The sequence below is a fragment of the Semicossyphus pulcher genome, unplaced genomic scaffold (genome assembly GCF_022749685.1).
Source record: "Semicossyphus pulcher isolate SPU_LCO1_2020_fin unplaced genomic scaffold, fSemPul1.0.p SCAF_16, whole genome shotgun sequence".
NCBI classification, from domain to species: domain Eukaryota; kingdom Metazoa; phylum Chordata; class Actinopteri; order Labriformes; family Labridae; genus Semicossyphus; species Semicossyphus pulcher.
This window is the reverse complement of record NW_027211670.1, coordinates 8,438,071-8,448,039: the sequence shown is the minus strand read 5'-3', so window position 1 is coordinate 8,448,039 and position 9,969 is coordinate 8,438,071.

Genomic DNA, 9,969 nt, shown 5'->3' with positions numbered 1-9,969 from the left:
TGTGGCTCACTTCCTGTTTCTATACACTGTATAATGCGACGTATAGGATGGATGTTAAAGATGGAAAAGACACCAATGTTTAAAACTTGCCGAGTCAACTGTATCTGAGCTTTCAGAAAGCAGAGATTCCCTTGACATTACGATGTTGACATGAGCGTTGGAAACAGATAATTAGCTTCATGGTTTCAGAGTCAAGTCAAGCAGAGAAAATAAAGGGCTTTGAAATATGTATTGATTGAATTGGATAACAAATATCAATGTGTTTTAGTTTTACCTGGATGAGGGAGTTCAGGTAGGCAGGAACCGTTTTTGTTGCTAGCGAGCAACAGGGTTTTGAATTTAATGCTAGCAGCAACTGGGAGCCAGTGGAGGGATATGAACAGCGGAGTGACGTGCCTTTTTGGGTTGATTGTAGACCAGTTGTGCTGCTGCGTTCTGGATCATCTGCAGAGGTTTGAATGTGCATGCAGGAAGGCCTGCCAGTAGAGAGTTGCAGTAGTCATTGCCAGCGGTTGTGTTGCATGCTCTGACAGGTAGGGTCTGATCTTCCTGACGTTGTACAGGGCAATGACATGAATGACTGCCCCAAGTGAGGTGATATATATTGAGAAGAAAAGGGGACCGAGCACTGAGCCTTGTGGCACACCTGTGGATAAGCCGTCTACACCATAATACCATAATGTTTATATTGTATGGTATTTTCAGCCCATTAGCTGACTCAATTTTCAGGAATTTGGTCATAAACAAGGCAATGTGCCAACAATGTGCCTGACCACACCTCATTGTAACACATGCACAGGTGCACAAATGGGCCCAAGTACATTCACTACTTTCAAAACATGGACGCTGGGCATAAAATTAACAACGGCAATGGTCAAGAACTAGTAATGGCACTTGCACTGCGTGCGACTTTGTGCCAGGTGAAAGAAAGGGCCCAAACATTTATGCCTGCTGTTGGTGTTCAGGGAAAAGTCAGGCAATAGCATCACAAATGTAAGTTAGCATGGTTCATCCTCTGCGAAACATTAGCGTCTGTTGAGGTATTTCTGTCATAGTGGTGGACAGACTGACCAACCAACTGACATTCCCATCCATTGATCCTCGCTAGCAACTTTGCCTAAAAGTTAGATGATTGAGGACTGAGGTCAAAAAATCGACCTCAGCTTAGTAGGATGAACTTTCTGTTTAATATTTGTCAGCATCCTCTTCTCCTGGAAATAAGCTGCTGTCCACAGATCAGCACCTTTGCATGTGGAACATGTCAATGTCTCGCTCAAAGACACAGCAGGGAGGATGCCTGATGTCATGAATGCTTAAATGCAGCTCGTCTTTAGGAGGCCGTCTGTGCAGCTTCAAGTGTGACATTTTAGCTGAAAACTTTTCTCTGAAATTCAAATGAGAAAAAAAGGAAGCTTTTAGTTCAAGCAGGCAGACAATTACCATTTTAATTTTCTCATCACACCCGGTCTCCACCTCCCAATTATTATCCAGTGAACTCAATAAGTTATGTGCGCGTACTTTCCTGTCAACCGTGATTATCCTGGCTGAGGGGTATTTAAAGTCTCTTCCATGTTGTGTCTTTGCTACCATTGATGTCTTAACCCTCCGCCAGCAGTGTCTCCCTGAGGTGTCGAGGCTGTGATTTCTGGGTAAAATTGACGTAAGTCTTTGATGCACAAAATATCTAAATCCCTTGATGCAGAACATGTTCTCAGCTGCATTAAAGGTCCTTGATCATTAAAGAAGATAATGTCAGGTAATAGTGAAAAAACATGTAAGTATTTGTGTTAAAATATGAGGGGTTGTTTAAGGCCTTCTGCAACAGTTGGGATACATCTGTGACCAGTCAAACTGTGTCTGAAACCAACCCGTTGCATTAAATCATGTGAATCATGCACATTTTGACCCCGCTGAATGCTAGAATCATCAAAACATGCTCTAGGTTGGCAAGTGAGGGAGAATCGCTGATCCCCGCCAGCTCTCCCGGTCTGTTTCGCTGGCTGCAGGCCCAGAGGGCAGGGCACGGGGATGGATGAGCTTGTTGTCACCGGCTCTTTGCTGCCCAGATGGCTCGCTCTTGTCAGTGGGCTCACCACCAGAAGAGGGTGGCACCCTGACGTCAGGCCATGATTGGATACGCCAAGTTTCATTTGCGTCCCCCCCAACACCTGTGGACTGTGTGGAGAAATGAAGGGGTGGTGGGAGTGGAGCCTGGCCGAGTGTGAGTGCATGTTCTTGGCTCTCTTTTTAGAGCTGATTGGAGTTGAACACCAGCAACGTGAGGATATTTATAGGCCTGCTGGTTGTTTCAGCTGATTTGACCTCTTTAAGGTGAAAGCCCAATGTTTTTGTTTTTTTACTGCTTTGGTGCCGTCTTGCTGCAATTAACTGGTCGCATCAGGCAGCAGCTAAACACACAGGATGAATTACTGCCTCAGGGGTCTCTCAATCAAACTAATAACAAAAGACATAGTGATGTCGTCATGAAGTTCCATGGGATCATGGGAGTTGGTGTGTACATATTTAAACAGCCACCATACCTCGAAGTTAAAAAAGTTTTAAGTAAAAAGCTATAACCTATAAGTGGAGCATGGGCATCTTAAGAGCCAGACTGGTGGAGACCAAACAAGAGCCAAAAGGGGGAGAACATTAGACTTACTGTGGTTCAGTGGTAGAGTCCTCTAATCGAAAGGTTGGCGCTTTGATCCCCAGCTCCCTCAGTCCACGTGTTGAAGTATTCTTGGGCAAGAACCCCAAATTGCTTCTGGTGGCATAGCCATCGGTGTGACTGATTGACAGTGGGTCACTTTACGTAGCAGCCTCTGCCATGAGTGTGTGAATGGGTGAATGCGACATGTAGTGTAAAAGCAGCTTTAAGTGGTCACAAGACTAGACAAGCGCTATTCTATGGTCCATGTAGGTTTATATTATATGATCAAATGTATGAAAGGTACAGGTTTGATTAACAGTGCTTTATCTAACTGAAAGATCAGAATTAAAGCTGTATTATTCTGTTTTCACTCCTTTTTTTCAATCATTGATTCTTTTTTTTATTTGTTACTTGATAATTAATTTTCTTGAGATCACATTTTTTGATTAAATTCCTGCAACTTGTTTATGTGTGTGTATTTATGCACCTGTCTACCCACCTGCATTCATTAAAGCCTCTCTTAGTTTATTGACTGAACATGAACATGGTGTGATCCTGTGACTGGGTACACTGCTAAATTAATAAGGTAAGTTCAGAGTTATTGATTCATACAGCAGCTCTTTTTATAAGGAAAGAACACCAAATAAATCTGCAACTCTGGTAAAAAAAAAATTACTGAAATAGAGTGAAAAATGTAACAGAGGTCTTAAAAACAAATCTCAAGGTTAATTCCAAAAGCTATAGAGAAAGCCTTTGCAGTTTTAATTCAGAACTGAAAGAAATGCTTCTTTCTTCTTTTCTGACAATATTGTAAAACAAAATAATAATAATGCAAATGTATTCCCTACTGCTGACAGATGACAAACACTCTACAAGTCTGTACCCCCCCGACACGCATCCACCAAGTCATGCTAGGGTAAAAAATACAGAAAATTTCGAGTTCCTCCGTATGTTGCCATTGGGCACTTAAAACTATTCTTTAAGTCTGACTTAATTTGATCCAATAAACTGTGAAACCATGGATCCAAACCATTTTACCCATTAAAAAAGGTTATAAAGCTAGTATAGCCATTTTTTTTAAAAATATGTGCGGAAAATGTTTTTGTTATATTTCTTAAAATTCTCTTTACATAACAACAGCAATAAATCAATCTAATAATCTGACAAAAGACGTACAAATATCCGTTGTCTGTGGCTGTCACAGGCCACTCATAAGATGGTCAAATAGCTTAGATTAGGAAAATAAAGCCTATCTTGCTGGTTTCCCCAGATGTGCTTAGAGCATCAACTACAGGGCATCAAATCTTCTAAAAGTCAACTCCAATTTCAGGCTATTTCCTCTGGCACTGAAAACAGCAGTTCTTAAACCACTTTTAAACAACAAAATAATTTAGACAACTTGCTAATGAGTAATTACAGGAACAAACTCTTACCCTAAACTTCTTCTCGTTAACTTAAACAATTAAAGAGGCTGTTTTTCGGCAACTACACATTTGTTTTGATCTTTTCCAGTCAGGATTTTGATGAAGCCTCATTGTGTCCTCATAAACTGGGACAGTTAAGATGTTTCACTTCAGATATTAATCGTTTCAATGCTGAATTCAGCTAAAACATTATACTAGACACTCAGTTCGACTTGGTGGTATTTTTGAAGAGCAGGAACTACTGTGTGACCATCGGTAATTATACATCTGAGTGTACAAAATGAATAGTGGAGTTCCCCAGGGCTCCATTGTGGGATCACTTCTGTTCAAAATCTATGTGTTCCCAGTTGCTCAGATTATAGCAAACAACAAAATATGTTTACATAACTATGTATATAACACACATATATACTATATAGCAATATCAACTCTCCACTTTGGTCCTATACATCCCCGAGTAGGTGCATTGAACAAATTAGGGATTGGATATACCAAATGAAATGTTAGACCCTACAAAGAACAAAATAAGTCACTGCTCAGCTTCCATGGCTAACATTTAGAACTAAAAAAACATTATCACCTTCAGTATAGATAAAGAACAAGATAACTTATATCTCAGTGGGATTTCATCTTCAGTGTCTTTAAGGGCCTCTCTGAAAAAAAGTCAGTCAGACAGCTGTGGCTGATTCAGAACACTGCTGCTAAAGTCCCCTCTAACTTCTATGTTATACATTATCCCATCCTCTGGGATATGTCTGCTTACTCTCCCTTGAGGCAAAATAAAACACGGTGAAAAAACATTCAGTTTTCATGCTCCACATATCTCAAACACACTCCCAGAAATGAAGACTTTGGGAGTACATTTTGTTAAGGTAAATCTGTCACTAATTTTTATTCCACTGTTATCTGTTTTATTTTAGTCTTTTACGTTAAACATATTTAAATGTATTCTTTAAACACCGTCTTCTTATATTACTTTATGTTTCTTTTCTTAATCCTTTTTATATAATGCATTTGTATTGGCTTGTTTTTGGAAGGTGCTATACGAAATAAACCTGTCTTGCCTAGACTCCAGAATGGTGCAATTTGAGTCCACCAAACAAAAGTGGATTTAAGTCCTCGGGCATTTTACTGCAAAAGATTTGTGTTGTGAAATTACTTCCTCTATTCCAGTAGTAGGAATGGGAGTCTAACTTGTGGAGCATGTAATTTAACTGCCTCAGCTGTCATTACTGTGAGTTTGAAAACTTTGATGAGCCTTGGATGAAAAGTGGAGTACATCATAGCGCTCTTCTAAACTGTTTGCTTACCTACAGTTGGTCTTGCGAGTTTCTTTGGATACCCGCTCACAAAGCCACCGGCGCGGAGCCAAAAATATCTGACGGCCAAATTGATCTTTCCACCGTGTAATGATGACTTCTTGGATTCCATTAGGAGCCAAAACATTCAGGCGAACATCAAATAAGCTTCTTGTGTCTCTGATGATTTACAAGGCTTGAAATGTGAAATGCTAACATCCCCCTCGTGCTATCAGGCTGTATGTTGGCCTCTTATGTACATTCAAAAGCAAGTGACCTTTGACCTGAGTCCGCTGCATGCTCTTGAAGTGCGCACTTGTCAGAGAAACAGCATCAGTATCGTGGATTTTACAACCTGGCAGCTGATGAAAGTGTTGCAGAGAGATACATTTGCCTTTTATGTGTGTTGTGTACATGTGTCTGCGTCTGTATTTTACGCATGAAAGCACTGGGGATACTGCGACAGCGCTTTGGATCAATGAACAGGAACTAGCTTTCATCTGTCACAGTAGAATAAATCTCCTGCAGGAACGCAACAGAGGGCAAAGGCCACGTCGCTGACCTCAAGTCTGCTCAGAAAGAGGCCAGACTGCGTGGGCTTTTTTGCATTATCAACATTTTCCCAGAATCCCTTAAATGAGCTTTTTATGTTCTGTCAAAGAAATGAAAAGCGTGCTGATTTTTAAGAAGCCGTTAAGGGACTTAATCTCAAGTTCAGATCAGAGTAGCTGTGGATGTGTTTGTAGCCTGGTGTGAGGCGCTTTGTGAATGAATAACTGTCCTGTAAGCAGTCCGTCCCACATTCAGTCTCTGCTGTTGTGTCCAATATCAGCCATTTGTCGCCTGTAGAGTCCTCGAGCAAGCCATCCCCACCTGCTTACTGCCCTCCGGCTCCGCTGAAGTCAGCTAATCTCAATTTCAGCACAAAGAGAGGAAAAAATATGACTTCAATATGAGCTGGATTTAGTCGGAGATGAACGTGTTGATATTTCCATTTGAAAATGCCACGTCTTATCAGCAGCCCCATTGGTTTGGCGTGTTTTGTATTTTCCGTTTTTGCTGACTGTTTGTTTGCATAGCAGATGATACATCTCCTCCAGACTTGTGTCTGTTTTGATAGACAAAAGTTTAAAGGGAGCAAATATGAAGTGATGGAGAAATGTCAGAGTCATCAGCATCCGTTTAGCAAGCAGAATCGAGGGGGCGTATTTTGGAGTCAGACATATTTCTGTTTGCTAATGAGGCCACACACAAACTGTGTCACATGAATACTTAAACAAACTGAGGCAGAAAAGAAACAAACACACTCTTGTTAAAATTTGATGATTGTACATCCCCAAAAATGCAATCATTGATTGGGATACATCTTGAGAGGTGTTTTCTTAAGAAGGCTCAGACAGCCAGGGCTCTGGTGAAAAGCCAAATCAAAGTGAGCCTATAAGCTCAATACAGAGATGGTGTGATCTTCAAGTCTGACTATTTCTGGAATAAAATAACATATTACAAGAGCAGTCAGGTTTTATATTAAGTCCAAAGTTCTAGCACAACAACAGCAGCATTATCTGTACTAAGAAATATGATTTAAGCCTTGGAAAATCAGACAGAAGTCTCCAATGTCAAGTACATTTAACATTAGTACAGGTGTTCCACAAGGGGCTATTCTTGGTCCTCTATTTCTTCAGAATATAAAAGCTTTTTTTTAACTCTGCAAAAACACACTGTAACGTACATTCTTATGCAGAGGAAACATTTCTTTTACGCCACTGACCCCCAGTCTGACCATTGCCAATGTACAGTCTGTTTTTGATTCATTTAAATTCTCATGAAACATCATATTGTTCTGAGTTTTGGGAAACCTAATTAATGTTTCTCTCCATGTCACTAAAGAATATCCAGCCTACTGCATATCAGAACCTCAGAGTACTAAAATCAATACTGTTGAAACTAAGTACTTGGAAGTAACAGTCAAATGCTACTAGAAAGACGATCACCATTCTGTCTACGAATTATTACGCTGATATTGTATATATGCATCTTCTCCTTCAACATTATAGCCTCTTGGCTGTGTATCACAGTGCTCTGCTCTTCATCACAGGCGATACACTTCTAACTCATCATTGCATCTCGTATGAAGAGGGGGGATGGTCCTCCTTAACAGGAGGGAGCTTCATTTTACGTTGTTTATTTTTAAGACTCTATTGCAAAAACCACCTCTTTACTGCCTGTCACACCCACACTGTCAGGACATTTAAACAATAGCATTACCTCTTGTTCTGCCCGTTCACACCCTAGACTGTATTTAAAAGATGATGAAATGACAGCTCCCTAAAAGTGAAGCCAAAACATCGCACCCTGCTGACTGGCTGCAGTATAGGTCATAAACGCCGCCTCCTCCATGTTAACCGATGGGACATGAGTCAAACTATAAAATCAAAATACACGTCAATTAAATGTTTCTCAAACATGGTTTCTGTCATTATAGTTAGTTCTTATCATGCTGATTGACGTCAAGTGTACATTTTTCTGGCAAGTTTATTTTTAAATGGTTATTTGATGCTGTCAAAAGGATGATTGACAGCTCTGTTGACAAATGCGGCTCCTGCAGCCGATCTGTTCCGGGTTAGCAGAGTGGAGGACGAATGGCGAGAGGAGATGTAACTAAAACAATCACTACAGCCATACCTGTGAACGTCTGCTTCAGACCAACACAAGAAGCTGTTCTGCTGTTAAACACGCCGGCACTCAGGATCCTTGTTGTTATGTCGGTAAGTTAAATGTGTGTTTTAGGTAGCGGAAGGGACGGGACCTCTCAAGACTCTGGCTCCAAATGACATCACCTAGGCTGATTGAATCAGTTCTTAGAAATAACAGCCAATGAACTGATGTATCATAGAGCTGAATTTAGCCAATTGAAAGCATTCTCTGGCAAGTTAAGCTGAAAACATTGTGTCTGACAAGGAATAAGAAAAATATCAAATGTTTTAAACTTTCTTCGGCTGGAAACCAGATTCCATACTTTTGGAAAAGCAGTACATTTTTGGTGTTCTTAATGCTTTTGCCCTTTACATCTTTCACAGCAAAATCTCCAATCAGTGTGTGAGGAACAGTCATTGTCCTCTCTAGAAGCCCTTTGCTTTCAGAGTTACTCTGTCCTGACCCGTGTGCGTGCGAATGACAAGTTAGGTCATTTGACAGAGATCCTATGTCTTCTTTTGATTCGTACTCTTGATTGCCGGGGAGGTACGTTGCATGCTCTGCCTTTCAGAGCTGTCCACGGGGGTTGATGAGGCAGGTCAGCTAGCTGTGTTGAAAATCAGGGCACCGGGCTCTGGATCTCGCTCATCCTTCCACTTCCTGAGGGAAAGGATTTATTCTTCAGAGAGAGCTACAACTGTCAGAATAACTGCCTAACAAACAGCGCTTCTGTCTTGTTATTCTTGTTGGAGTTAATTAGCTGTGTTAGCATTCTCTTGTTGTGAGCCCATGTTGGTGATGTCACTCCCACACAGTTCATTCTCTTCAAACTGGACTCGTAAACAGTGAATCTGATTTCAAACAATGCTGTTTCCTGTTGAAGTCTGGGTATTCAATCTACAAAAGTAATTTGAAGTTATTTTATTGATTCACAAAAGGTAAACAAATACAGGCTAACACAACTGTTCTTGTTTGTCCTTTTAAGTGGGGAATGAGTTCAACAGTTTTTGACTTTAAAAAACCTAATTTATACAGCAAATTATGTGAGGTCACAAGAGTGTCAAAATATATAAATCTGACAAAACTAACCTTACAGTGAAGATTAGGGGTTTAAGATTACATAACAACTTATTTATTGCTTATTAAACCGGGGCTGTATACTACAAAGTAGGATTTGTGCTTATCAAGGTAACTTGATTCAGTACTACTAAGGTGGTTCACTTCTTACCGGGGTAGATCACCATGGTAACTTACGCTGAACACCTAACATGCTCCGGAGCAGGTTATGTTGGAGATATGAGATCATCTTGAACTACGCACCACCTACAGACCAATCAGGACTCTTGATTCAGGAGCTTCAAAGGTGAAATTCTCCCCTGGAAAAAGCCACTGTCAGTCAAAGCTGGTGTTCTCTGTAATCGATAGAAGCAATAATATTTGAAATTGGCGCCATAGCTGTGGAGAAAGTCGTACAAAGTTCTACATTGCTTCAACACCCAGCGTGCATTGCGCCCCTCCCTCTGAAAGGATCGGCCCAGTGCGAGAGACGCTGGAGTGAAATACTACCGTTTCACTGCAGGTAATGGGTCAGAGCGGTACAGAATCCTAAATATGACGAGTATATACCGGTGGATCGTCTTAAAAAATCTTCGGGACTTCAGTCTGCATTTCAAACCTGATTTTGAACGAGACATGACTCGTCGTTATAAATGTGGAATGTCTGAGAGGGAAAACTGGAGAGCAGACAGCGTTTCAAGGCACCTCACGGAACAAATGTTTCCTTTTTACAGTAAATGTTTTTTTCAACTAAACACTGGAGACATCGGAGTCAGGCGGTCCTAGATTGAGGAAGTGTAGTTTAGTGAGCTCCTTCAGATGACGCGTTTTATGTAGTCTGGTGGAG